Genomic DNA, 14,626 nt, shown 5'->3' with positions numbered 1-14,626 from the left:
TTGAAGGCAAAAAGGTTGAGCAACTCTGATCTAGAGTTTGGAAACATTTCCATAGTGCAAATTCTGCTAAGAGCAAAGCTGCAAATTGCATTGTAACAAAATAACTTTAAGTTTGTAAACTACTCCACACTGATTTATTTTTATTTTTCTGAAAATTTCCATTTTTTCCTTAAAAACACAGGGAAAATATTTTTTTTCCCATGGCTTCAAAATCTCTGGAATTTTTACATCTCTATGACCTCCACTGAGAAATCCAAGTGAAATCAACAAAAAGAGTGCCAGGTGGTCATCTAAAGAGTCCATAGTAATTTGTTAAAAAAAAAAAAAAAAGAAAGCCAAAAGACAGCCAATGTATTTTAGGGGCCACGAGTTTCTCAAGCACACACCAATTTATGATGCTTCTTTTTTTACAATTTTTAAGAACACTGTCCAGGAGCTTTTATAGATAAGAGTCCTATAGGAAACTTTTTTGTTCTTTCTTTCCTGATAAAGTGGGATTGTTTGGCCCCTGAAATGTGTTGGCTGTCTTTTGTTTTCCTTTTATCTTGATTTTATCAGTAGTAAATTACCTCTTAAGATGAGCAGCTGGCGCTCTTTTTGTCAATTTCACATGAATGATTTTACCACTTGTGGACCTTGGACTTAAGCTGCCCATAGATGTTTGGAATCTCAGCAAGTTCATCAGGGACCAGCCAAGATTCAATTCATCTATGGGCAGATTGATTGTACCCAAGTTGATCTATCAATTGACTTGGGTACAACCAGCATGTCAGATGTCCAGCATATGATTAATTCAAGCAGCTATAGCTGCTAGCAATAACTACTGTGTTCTGCTGCCTGGTGACGGCTTCCCCCCCCCCGGGGAAAACACAATTGCTCCATGGGAGAGATTCCCCCATCAAACCTGACTGACCTGTGGTTGCAGAAAAGGAAATCACATAATCTACAGCCTACCTTATGAGTTAAGTCCTAAAAAAACTTCAGATGGTTAGAGTCCCAGCATGTTCAGCAGGGACCCGGCCAAGATTTGATCCATCTATGGGCAGGCTGATTGTACCCAAGTTGATCCATCAATTGACTTGGGTACAACCAGGATGTCGGATGTCGGATGTCCAGATGTCCAGCATGTGATTATTGCCAGCAGCTATAGCTGCTAGCAATAATTACTGTGTTCTCCTGGCTGGGACGGCTCCCCCCCCCTCCGTGGAAAACACAATTGCTCCACGGGAGAGATTCCCCCATCATTCTTGACTGATCTGTGGTTGCAGAAAAGAAAATTACATCATCTATGACCTTATGAGTTATGTCCTAAAAAACTTCAGCTAAGTATCTTGAGTATTCCTAATGCCCCTTGGTCTTCTGGCCCTGCACAATCACTGTACCCTGTGAAATGACAGCTAGGTCCCAGTCTCTGCTTCAAGTCTCTGCAGACAGTGGCTTTCATCTAATTGAGACCTACAGTGTTTGCCAGTTGTAGGCCCCATTCAGACAGGGCATATATAAGTGTACCCCCATGGAGGGTTGTGTTTCCCTGCACAGCGATGCACAGGTATTCCATGCATTCATATGCAGTCAGTAACATTGCTGTCAATGGGAACACAGTGGCTGCATGGCCACAGCCGCTAAACCTAGTGTGATATCCATGCAGTTGCTGGTGTGGGTGCGGGTGCATAGCCCTTGGGTGCAAGCCTTACTCCTCATGCACACTGGATGTCTTTACAGCTGCTGTTTTTGGTTTGTGGTGTTTTTTTCTACAGCCAGTAAACTCCCTAGCATGTTATCCTATGTGTCCATACACACATAGGCTTTAATCAGCTTTTTTTTGGCAGAGGCATTTTCTGGCTGGAAAACCCTAGTGGGATTCTAGAGGAGTTTTTTAGCTGTAAAAATGCTCTAATGCTGAAAAATGCAGTAAAACGCGGCAAACCGGCGTTTTTGGACTTTTTGTAGCTAATTTTTTTTTTTTTTAAATCCGCAAAAAAACCGCAAACGTAGAAAAAACGCTAATGCTAAAATATGCTGAAAAACTTGCGTTTTTAATGCGACTTTACACAGCTAACACTACCAGCGTGATTAACACACCCAGTGTGCATGGAGCCTTAAGGTAAACTGCATGCACACAGACATTAGCCCAGCCCCAGTGTTCGATGGATTGAATTAGCAGCTAGCAGACTGCTTATGCTTGTTGCTTTCTTATTATCATTGCTCTTTGCAGCGTGTGATCACCTGTATTATAGCGTGGATGACGACAGCTGAAGAGAGATCACCAGTCATTCTACAAGCTGCCTTTTCTTCCAGCTGTTGCATATCAGCAGTTGATGGTGTAGATGCATACTGTTATCAGAGGACTGTGATTTCGGTGGAACAGAATGTGTTTCCATCTGTGAAACCCCCGTACATGTACAGTTCTTGAAGTGTCTTTGAAATAATGGATATGAGAGAATGAATTAGCCTGCAATCATTGCTATATGTCGGCAATGCACACTTCCCAGTCATCTGGTCACACTTGTCTGGGGTTCAGCAATTGACTTACAGGAAGGAAGGGTGGGTCTGCTTGAGATTTCCTGTCTTGCCATGACTCACACATAGATAATACTGTTCTATGCATTGCAGCTTCTCATATCAGAATGTCAGGAATGTGATTGTCAATGTGAAGTACTTTACATTTCTCTAATCGTTCTGCGCTCATGTGGTGCTGACTTTGTTTTATCACAAGGGCTCTCGACTAACCAAACTTGAAAACCAATAGGAGTAAATATAAAAAATTCACATATCTACAAATAACATTCTTCTCCAAAACATAAAATGTGTTATTTTATACACACAGTATTTATGAATCAGGGTTGTATCTAGCCTATCTGATCTGAGGGTGCAGTAAAAAAAAGTCAGGAGGCATAATGTCAGTAGTGTAACATTATATTCCATGTTCACTCAGCACACATCTGTACTACGGAGTCATAACCTGGAAGTAACGTCTGACAGGTAGTGCAGAGGTGCTGCAGGAGTGAACTGGGAATGCTGTCATTACTTATAATGGGTAATTAAACAGAACCTGTGCCCCCTCATATCAAGTGTCCTTAACAAAGTATCTCCTTCTATCAGGAGTTCTTAGACTTTGTCCCTCTATCAGGAGTTCTTCTCAGAGCTCCTCCTTCAATCAGTTCTTCTTTGAGTTCCTCCTTCTATCAGGTGTTCTTCTCAGAGCTCCTCCTATCAGGAGTTCCTCACAGAGTTCCTCCTTCTATCAGAAGTTCTTCTCAGAGTTCCTTCTTCTAACAGGAGTTCTTCTCAGAGCTCCTCCTTCAATCAGGAGTTCTTCTCAGAGTTTGTCCTTCTATCATGAGTTCTTCTCAGAGCTCCTCCTTCAATCAGTTCTTTGAGTTCCTCCTTCTATCAGGAGTTCTTCTCAGAGCTCCTCCTTCTATCAGGAGTTCTTCTCAGAGTTCCTCCTTCTATCAGGAGTTCTTCTCAGAGTTCCTCCTTCTATCAGAAGTTCTTCTCAGAGTTCCTCCTTCTATCAGAAGTTCTTCTCAGAGCTTCTCCTTCAATCAGGAGTTCTTCTCAGAGTTCCTCCTTCTATCAGAAGTTCTTCTCAGAGTTCCTCCTTCTATCAGAAGTTCTTCTCAGAGTTCCTTCTTCTAACAGGAGTTCTTCTCAGAGCTTCTCCTTCTACCAGGAGTTCTTCTTAGAGTTCCTCCTTCTATCAGAAGTTCTTCTCAGAGTTCAACTTTCTATCAGGAGTTCTTCTCAGAGTTCCTTCTTACATCAAGCTCCTATAGGAGTTCCTCCTTTCATCAGGTGTCCACATCAGAGTGCCCCCTTGCATCAACTGTTTCATCAGAGTGCCCCCTTGCATCAGCTGTCCCCATCAGTTCTCATGGTTTTGTGAATGCACTCTCAGAAGTCTAGGGGGGCACAACTAAAAACTGGGGGGGGGCATAGCCCACCCCAGCACCCTCCTAGATCCGAGCTTGGTATGAATACTACTGTCCTGATCGCTAATCATTCATTGCACAGATCATCTCATTACTGGGAAATAAGACAAAACAAGTTTCTATTTGGAAGGTGAAGCATATTGTCTGTAGATGGCCATACATTATACAATTTTCTTGAGAATTTTGCTTTAGATTTACCAAAAAACATATAATATGAAATCAAACCTAAACAACACATTCAATTGTATCCACTTAGGCAGGCCATTGCACTACATAGTTGAAGGTATATCTAAAGGAAATTGGGCAGAAATTGGACAGAAATTTGTAAGAAAATTGTATAGTGTATGGTCAGCCTATGTGTTAAACAGTTTATGTTAGTTATTTTTCCTCTTTAAATTGGACCTCTAGGCAAATGTTTTTTTAGGCCTCTTTCACATGGGCAAAACAGGAAGGTTAAGTGGAGGTTTTACTGTCCCCTGACCACCCACCTAAAACCTAGCCTACAGCCGGAGGGGTCTGTCCTAGAGTTGTCACCTCATCCCTTTAAAACTAAACATATATTAATTACACATGTTCTGTGGCTGATTAACCACCTCCCCTCCAGCCGTTGTATATAAATGGCCGGATGGTGGCAGTGCAGGGTCAGGTGACCGTTTATAAACAGCCTCCCCGCCCCCTGCTTGTGCGTGCTCCCTGGGAACGCGCAGCACCATGATCCGGTGCCCGCTGTGTCCTTCGGACACAGTGGAAGATCGATCATCGTACGGGACCTCTGTGCGAGGTCCCGATCATGTGATCACTGATTGGCCAATCAGTGATCACATGCAGAGTAGTAAACAAGATGTCACCTCTGACATCATTGCTTACTACGTGTGAAATCTGTTAATGATCACAGAGGGTCCCATGCTACAAGGCTATTCACAACAGCCTTGTACCATGTGACAAGTCTTTATGGGTGTAAAAGCAATCAGTGTAAAAAAAAAAAAAAAAAATCTTCATCACCCCCCACAAGTAGTACAGTGTCACCACGGTGACACTGTACTGCTAGGGTGACAGTATGTAAAAAAAAAAAAAAAACACATAAATAATTATATAAAAAAATGTAAAAATGTAAAAAAATGTTTAAAAATTATAATTGTTGGTTATAAACTAATTTGGATTATTTTTTTTTAACTAAAAAGTTAACGGAATAAATTTTGGCCAAGATTTATGATGAAATACTATTTATTTGCAACATTGTATAACAAAAACACTTTTTTCAAAATTCTTGGACTTTTTCATTTACATAGCAAACAAAATAAAAATCCCAGTGGTGAATAAATACCACCAAAATAAAGCTTTATCTGTCTCAAAAAAATGCTAAAAAATTCATATGGGTACAGTGTTGCATGACCGCGCAGTTGTCATTCAAAGTGGGATAGCACTGAAAGCTGAAAATTGCCCTGGACAGGAAGGGGGTAAAAGTGTCCGGACTTGAAGTGGTTAAGGTGGTAATTAAACTCAGTGCCTTATTTGCATTAAAATAGCCCCAGAACCTGTGAAATTAATATGTGTTTGGTTTTAAAGGGTCTGTACCATGTTGGGGTCAAAATGCTTTGCAATGCAATGCAACACAATTGATTGACAGGCAGCTTCTCCTGTAAAACTCTTCAATTGAAGTTAATAGGGCTTGCTCTGCCACCATGAGCCAATTACTTGGCCTGCAGTTGCAGCTTGTTAGTTGCACTTTATTTGTATTTATTACAGGTGGTTATATAGCACTGACAATTTACACAGCACTTTACATCTATATTGTACATTCACATCAGTCCCTGCCCTCAAGGAGCTTACAATCTAAGGTCCCTATCCCACATACATACATACCGTACACATTCTAGGGCCAATTTAGATAGGAGCCAACTTAAACTACCAGCATGTCTTTTGACTGTTTAATTTACAGTATGCTGCAGCAATAGCATGTGTACAGCCCTGAGCAGCATGCCCAGATTCAGATGGGCAGTTGGAGGGCATTAAACCGTGATTCAACCGCCTGGCTTTACCAACCCCTTGCCGCACAAGTGAACAAAGCCTAAGTGCTTCAAAAAGAAATAGAAAATCTCTCGGGCATTACCCGCTTCCCGACTGCCCTATAGCAGAAATACGGCTACATGCTGGCATGGGTGCACAAAATCACGTATGTATACGTGATTTTGCATTTTTGGGTAGCAGGCGCGCGCCCCCTACCCGCGCCACCATTCACGGCCACGGCTGTTAATCACCGGGTCCCGGACGGTGATTACTCACACAGCACAGCCATCCAAAGCAGGGTGCTTACAGTAAAGCACACAGACTCCACCCCCTAGTAAAACACTCCCAGCACACAGTTACCGCTTTGATCGCCCCTCCTGTTAACCCCTTCCTGCCCAGTGCCATTAGTACAGTGTCAGTGCTTTTTTTTAGTACTGATCACTGTATTGGTGTCACTGGAGATGTCAGTGACACCAAGTCAGTTGCCCCCAGTGTCTGAATGTCCGCTGTAGTCCCGCTAAAAGCTGCCATTACTAGTAGAAAAAAAAAAATCCCATTATCTATACCGCCATTTGTAAACACTATAACTTTCACGTAAACCAATTAATTTACACGTATTGGGATTTTTTTTAGCAAAGACATGTTGCAGAATACATTTTGACCTAAATTTATGATGAAATTTGATTTTTTTAAAATATTTAATAGCAAAAAGTAAAAAATATTGTTTTTTTTCTCAAAATTGTTGGTCTTTTTTTGCTTATAGCGCAAAAAATAAAAAAAAATAAACAGGCGATCAAATACCAGTCCCGCTATAAGTCACTAGTACGAAAAAAAAATCCGAGCATATATACCGCCATTTGTAAATGCTATAACTTTCACGTAAACTAATTTATACGTATTGGGATTTTTTTTCAGCAATGACATGTAGCAGAATACATTTTGGCCTAAATTTATGATGAAATTAGATTTTTAAATTTTTTTTACTGCCATGTTTAATAGCAAAAAGTGAAAAATATTGTTTTTTTCTTAGAACTGTCTATTTTTTTTTATTGCGGAAAAAATAAAAATCACACAGGCCATCAAATACCACCAAAGAAGGCTCATTTAGTGGGAAAAAAGGACGGAAATTTCATTTGGGTGCAGCGTTGCATGATCGTGCCATTGTCAGGTAAAGTAACGCAGCACCGTAATGCAAAAATTAGCTTGGTCAGGAAGGGGGGTAAATCCTCAGGAGGGCAAGTGGTTACTTAAAAAAAAAACACAAACTTTAGCAGTGTAAAAGGGTTAGAACCTTTGGCAGGTTTTTATTGCTGTCTGTGTCCTCATCAGGGAGACCCCCCCCAGTTCCAGAGTTACACAAATCAATAAAATTGTAACATATTGTTTGTTTTTACCTTCTTTGCTCTCTTCAAAATGGAAAAAAAAAGTTTTAGCTGGTGTTGTCCTTTAACTAACTTCACTTTTTTCTACCTTTCTGCGAGCTTTAATATTTCAAGGTTGGGTAACAAAATAATGTTCATGATTTTTTTTTATTACTGCCACTACCTATTTTTATCCTGTTTTGATCCATCAGACTGGTTTTGTATCCAATGTTTAGTTACCTATTTATTAAACCAGTTTGCAGCATGACTGTTCTCAGCCCCACAGGTAATTACAATTGGATTACACAGCAAGGTGATGACTCTTTGTTCAGTGCTGCAGGAAGTGATGCATGTGGAATTGCTCTAGGGTGGATTCCACCAAACAACCACAGGGCAAATTAAACTTCAGAGAAGAAGCAGCTAATAGGATTTCTGAGCAGAAGCCACTGTGTAAAGCCAACCATGAATGTATTGAAATTCAACTGGTTTACATCCATCTCTGGGCAAGATGGTTGTACACAAGCCGATTTATCAATTGCCTTGTGCACAACTGGTCTGTTAGGAATTATTTTGATCAATTTGTGCGCTGGCTGTAGCCAGCAGTGCTGATGAGTGTATTCTGACGGAGAGGAAGCCTCCCCGCTACCAGAATACAATAGCTTACCAGGAGGGTTTTCTCTGTCCACCTTGAATGTGTGGATGGGGGAATTGATTCATTTTCTTTCATTCAACCCGTTGGTTGAATGATAGAAAACAAATCATGTATGGCCTGCCTGAGGTACAGTTTCTAAATTAAAGTGGAATTAAATGTATAAAGTAATGTCTCTTCTGCAATAAAGTATACATATCTGTCCATTCGCAATCCTCTGTGTAATGTACACTGGGCTACGCATGCACACTGCCAGATTCATGTGAATTGCTGACACCATGATGCAAGGTCTTGACAAAGAGGTGAAGTCTCGAAACATTGATGTGGAGTGCGGGTCTAGCATTCCCATAAATGCAGGGCTTTTTTCAGTGGGGATGTGGGGGAATGCAATTCCGGAATCTCCAGCACAGACTGTATGTAAGGGAAAGGAGTGCTGGAAAGTGGAGGTCTTTTGTTGCTGAGGATGTCTCTTGTTACTGGGAGGGTGTATTGTTACTGGGGTGATCTATTGTTGCTGGGGGGGTATTTAGTTGTGGGGGTCTATTGTTGTTGGCTGCAGAAAATTCTATTCTTGCTGAAGGGGGTCTACTGTTGCTGGGGTGGGTCTATTGTTGCTGAAGGAGGTATTTTGTTGCTGGTGTGGATCTATTGTTGTTGAGGACTTATTTTGTTGTAAGGGGATCTATTGTTGCTGGTTTTGATCTATTGTTGCTGGGGGTTTTTTGCTTTGGGGGGGGGGGAATATTGTTGCTGGCTGCAGGGGATCTATTTTACTTTTTTTGTTATCATTACCAAATTCCAAACAAATTACTTGATGCCACAAAATGATACTTTTTTTTCTGTATTTTCTAAAAGGGGCAGTGCTGAAAGGTGGGTAGGGGGTGGAACTAAGGGACAGTACTTGGAGGTGGGTAGAGGGCGGGGACAAGGAGCGGAAGGAAAGGGGGGAGTTCCTGCACCTATTCTTTGAGAAAAAAAGCCATGCATAGACTTGTACAAAACCCATTTGACATGAACACAAGCTCATTGACCCTAAAATTTACCTGGACACTGACATTTTTTGTGTCTATAGGTTTAACATATATACAGGATGAACTTTGGGGATATACAATATGGCACCCTGTGTAAGTTTAAAGGGCATTAAAAGACAACATTTTTTTCTGTTGTGTTGGATAGTGTGGTATAGTGATGAAGAAATAGAGTGACCTTCTAAATGTAATTTTGTTAGAGTGATATACAGTATATATCACAATCTTTTGTTTAAATGTGGATAGAAGTGCATCAAATCGATTTGATAAGTTTCAAAAGCTTATCAATTCATAAGTGTGAACAGCATAGGTGTGACCACCTCAATTACTGATATTCAGACATACTATAATCACAGATTGAAACGCTTCATGGATTTCCTCCACTTCTTCATGACTACTGTGATAAATGGTCATAGCTTTATATAATAATGTATTGTGGTCTCCACCCTTATCTAAAACAAATAATAATCATAAGCAAAGAAGTAAACAGGAAACACATAATATCTAACAAAAATTAGTATATATAAACAATAATCTTTTTGGAAGTGAATACTTGATGAATCTGAAATAATGTGGGTTGGTGACTCCTGTCTGTGTCCCTGTTGGGGAGATTCACTGTCTATTGGTCTTGTCTCTGGTACAGTGATGACTAAAATTTAAATATGTCGTAGAAACAGAAGGCGAGGAGTAATCTTCCAATGAGTAAACTTTTAACACATAATACACACATATCTCAGATAACAAAATGCAGTGCAGCAATATAAACTCAAATGTTGCTCATAATACAAAAGTGCATAAATGAATAGTGAAAACAGAAATTATGTATGTGACAATAAATATGTGCTACACCCAATTTCTTCTTAACACATACACATAAATGATCATAGACTTGCACATAAGAGTGCTGAAATGAATATAAATACTAAATAAGTGATAAAACCAAATAAATTATATTTGATAGTGAACTGTCCTTTTAAATCTCAGAAATCTTCACATGTGTTTGTCTCCTATATATCGTGATCCAAATACACCAGCAGCAAGTGTCTCATAAATAAAATCTCTAAACAATGGTGAACCGTCTCTTTAAATCTGCTGTACTCCAAGTGGATCAGTGTAATCACACTACTGCATACACGTGTATGGTGCTCCTGTGTCACCCCTTAGTGTACATCCACCTCCAACACATTATTGCGCTCACCTCCGGGTTTGACCCGAAATGCCAGGTCAAACTACGCTTTTCCCTTTAACCTGGGAGGGTATACTGGTACACAGATATTCACCACCGCCAGCACTTTAAAAACTCTCCAGAACACTCCACAATCATAGGAAGAAATACTCCATATAGTGTAATATTGCCAAGTAAAACGGACTTTATTAAAATACTCAAAATAAACTCACATTTAAAAGTGTCCACCTGGGACCTACAGGGTAAAAACTCACTATATAGTATATGCAGGAAATCCCTTTTCCAAAATGGCAGCACATGCACTTCCGGTTAGCGGCTTGACGTCTTTGGCGTACCCTACATGTTACGTCATGTCACGTGACTTCATCAGGAGTATACACATTGACATAATACACACATACATAACCAATAAAAAATTAATAATAATAGATAGTCTTAAACACTCCTATCAAAACTAAAAAAGTTTTGCCTTTACATAAACTTTAACATATTCTAGAGTAACAAGCAGATATTTCTTGCTATTCACTGTCACTGAAGTTGACATCAAGGAAAGCTGTTCATGAAATTCCTTCCTGACCTCTCATGCTATTACTTTACAATATTACTCTTGAGCAAATACACAGTATTACCTATTAGGGAAACTATAAAGCAGAGACAATCAAATGAGGAAAAAACAGAGATGCCAAGAAGAAGCACAGTTTTAAAAATTCAATTTCTCTGTTTCAAAACCTATATTGGGCCCCTGGTTCACAGTCCTATTTATCCTTATTTACCTTTCTATGGATATATGTAGGGTAACTTTAGGGCATGACTAACCCCTTGGCGCTGGCGCCTCCCGGCCCTTTAAGGGGTTTCTGACACTGGGAGGCAGGGGCAGGGTTTAGGTCATGTGATCGCCATGATTGGCTGTCACAGCGGGTACATGATTGGAAAGCTCCTGATCACAAGTAGCAATCGGGAGCTTTCCATGAGGGCACGCATTCTCGACACATGTTTGTTTACTTCGGGTATGCAAATATGCAGCCTCTCAGCATCAAGGAGCTAACTTGTTTTTGAGTTCCTTCCTCAATTACTTTGACTTGGGAAAGAAAGTAATACAAAGCCCTTACAGATCCTGATGCCCTAGTAACAAGTGCATGCCAATTCTCTTTTGTAAGAATGGCATCTTTTTTCAAAAGTTATGCTTTGTCATAATTATCATTCAATTTAAATTACATTGGGCTGATGTATGAAAATTGCTCTGTAGGGAATATTTCTTCTCCATAGAAACCAATCAGCTTCCAATTTCGTTTTTACAGACCAGGTTTGAAAATAAATCAACAAAAAAGATAGGTTGCTATAAGAAATCAGAGATTTTATCTTTAGCTCAATTTCATACATCAGGGTCAAAGTTCAAGCAGTATGGTATCTACATTGTATGTATGCTACAATGGACATATGCTGCCCACTATCCAGGAGCCTGCGTGATTCTTCTTAGCACTGCATATCATTCTGCTGAATTATTTTGTCAAACTTTTCCTTGGGTAGATAGACAAGGTAAAGAATTAAAAAAAAAAACTTTTTTTTTTGAGATTTTGAAGCAGCCCTAGCCCACGGCCCTAGGGTAGCCCTAAATGAATATGTGTTCTCCAAGAGCAGCATAAGTCCTACACAGAGGGTGATTATTTGTTCTGATTTCAGGCTACTTCAGGTTTCCTGATCTCTAGACACATAAAATCCCATTTAATAAATTAAAAAGTACAAGAACCCTGTTTCAGCCCCGTAATGTTTACCACTTGGAGCTCATCCTGTCATCCAGTCCAGGACGGCAAATATGCTCAGCGTATCCTTCAAGCTTTTACGCTACATTTTGTTTCATTGAGGTTTCCCTTGATTTCTTTGGAAATCAGCCAAACTGTTGAGTAGTCACTAGTCAGTATGCCTGAACACATGGGATGGTCCCTGCCTTCTTCTGCTGGCACAGGCTGTAATTAGCAGCTTTGTTTACACTGATATGTTATAAGGTTGAGGGCAGTGCCTGGGCACTTCTGACTGTATTTGTGTCTGTGGTCATGAGGTACATTCAGTGATTCATCAGTCAGCTTTTTATGAAGAGATTTGAGTTCATCAGGATGCAGTGCCCTTTATTAAGTGTAAAGAAATTACCTAGCAAGCCCCCCAATAAAAGGTAAGGACAGCATTAAGAAAACCTAAAAATACTTAGTTTCAGCAAGAAACTCATTCACAAGTTTTTTTTCGTGCTTGGGGAGTAGTTGGTCACCTCAAGTCTGATACAGGAGTCCATCATGAAGGCAGAACAACTGGAACTGCAGGATGAATTGCTTGACTTGTTTTAGGCCTGGCTGTCTGCTCTGAGTAGACCAGTATAAGTAGTAGGTAGAGCAGTGTATCAGGAAGGAATTTTTTTCCCTGCAAGAGCAAATTGGATCGTGCTTTGCTGGGGGTTTTTTTTGCCTTCCTCTGGATCAACTGTGGGTGTAGGATTACAACTTTTTTTTTTTTAATGGTTGAACTGGATGGACTTTTGTCTTTTTTCAGCGAGACTAACTATGTAACTATGTAAGTGTGCACAGGTCAGTAGTAAGAAATGTACAGAGCACATTAGCAGGTAGGGCAATGTATATACTGTATGTCAGTAGAAGGTAGAGCAGTGTACAGATGTTAGTTATATGTGGTCAGCAGGACAGAGGGTAATGGGGTCAGTAAGACAGAGGGCAGGGAGTCAGCAGGGCAGAGATTAGGGGGAACAGCAAGGCAGAGGGCCAGGGTACAGCAGGGAAAAAGTAGGGAGCCAGTAGGGCAGTGTACAGGGGGTCAGAAGGGCAGTGTATGGAGGGTCAGGAGACACAGTACAGGGGGTCAGGAGGGTACAGCACTAAGGATCTGGAGGGCACATTACTGGGGGGTCAGGAGGACACTGTACTGGGGGTTGTCAGGACTCAGTAGCCTATGGTACAGAAATGTTTTTTCTGATGCAAAGCACAGCAGGTAAGCTGTTGTGGCAGATATACCTCAGCTGATGAGTTCCGGCATGTTCGGACAAGAGCCTGAACCTGTCCCTGCTATCCCACCTGAAAGCTGTCAGCTGACAGCAAATCATAGGCAGTGGAGGCATTCCCTGCTCTGCAGCCACAGATATGTAAGGGGCGTGCTGCAGGAAAGGGAATGCCTCCGTTCTCTGGGATTGGCTTGACAGCTTCATGGCTTGAGAGCTCATGTGACAAACATTCGTAGGCTTATCACCCTGTGCCACTCTGCTGTTCTGGGGGAGGAGCACTTGAGGGTCAATAAGGCAGAAATGCAAATGCGATCACCAACCCATGGCCTATGGGTACATCACAATTGACACGTTGGCGATCCCCGCTATGGAATATCACAGCTCTGATTTTGCTGGGGCATCTGACATCACATCCAAGGTAATGGCACCCAGCAGCTTTTTCAGAGATTTGTTGAAATGAATAGTCTGATGACAGGGTCTCATTAATAGAGCGCTAACAATCTGTGAGTCTTAGAGCAAGGGGGGTTTCCCAGCCAGTTGTAATTCTTACAGTTAGTATTTGACATTACGCAGTCCAATATACAGTACAGCCAAAGAGACATATATGATGAAGTCTGTCACTAGCATTAACATGGCAGTTTTTGTTTCTCCAAGAATTTTTCTAAATGTGAGCCTAATTCCAGCTAGCTATTTTTAAGCAGTTTCAGCAACAGATTTTTTTTTCTATGTATTGGGAAAAAAAATATAGCATGTGTTTAAAAGCTGATTGTTGTAAGCACCAGCCCCCCCAGGCAGTGCTATGTGATTTGTCCAAGCCTCCGTAGCTGTCACTGTTGCTTTAGAGCTTGGCCTTCATGTAAATGTAAAATAAATATAAATAAAGCATGTGAAATAAAAAAAAGTAGTACCTATAGAGAATTCTATCATTACGGGTGTTATTCTCATATAGTTACCAGGATATAATACGTAGCTTTAGTGGTCCTTTAATCTGAAATGTAGCTATTCCAATAGAATGAACAAAATACAGTCCTGCACTTGCAATTACTAAAGTGATAATTTATTCTATCAACACTCTATTAAAGCAGATATTAAGATTTTTACAAACTGATAATTTTGTGTGGTGAATGCTCTTTTTTCAGAAGGTTTAAATAGAAAATTCAGTAACTGTTGCAGTTAGTTTTGCTTTGTTAATCATAATTTTTAACGCAGTTTTTGCTCTTTTATGCTTTTGTTTTGGTATTAACCTGAATACATTGATTTATAGATTAGCCACTAGTGGCTCAGTGCAGTTACTTTGTCTCATCCTATTGACTGTTGTGATAAAATAGCAGCCACATAGGAAGTGAGTGCATTATTTACAATGGATTGGCCTGCTCATGCCTTTGAATTGTGAGACGCAGTAGAGCACAACCATTGTGCAGCACTGCACAACAAGCAGCAGAGCCTGCATATACAGTGAACA

Source organism: Staurois parvus, unplaced genomic scaffold (assembly GCF_062004578.1).
Source record: "Staurois parvus isolate SC_StPar_1 unplaced genomic scaffold, SC_StPar_1.0 ptg000131l, whole genome shotgun sequence".
NCBI classification, from domain to species: Eukaryota; Metazoa; Chordata; class Amphibia; order Anura; family Ranidae; genus Staurois; species Staurois parvus.
The sequence above is the reverse complement of the archived record's forward strand: the minus strand, read 5'-3'. Positions refer to the sequence as shown.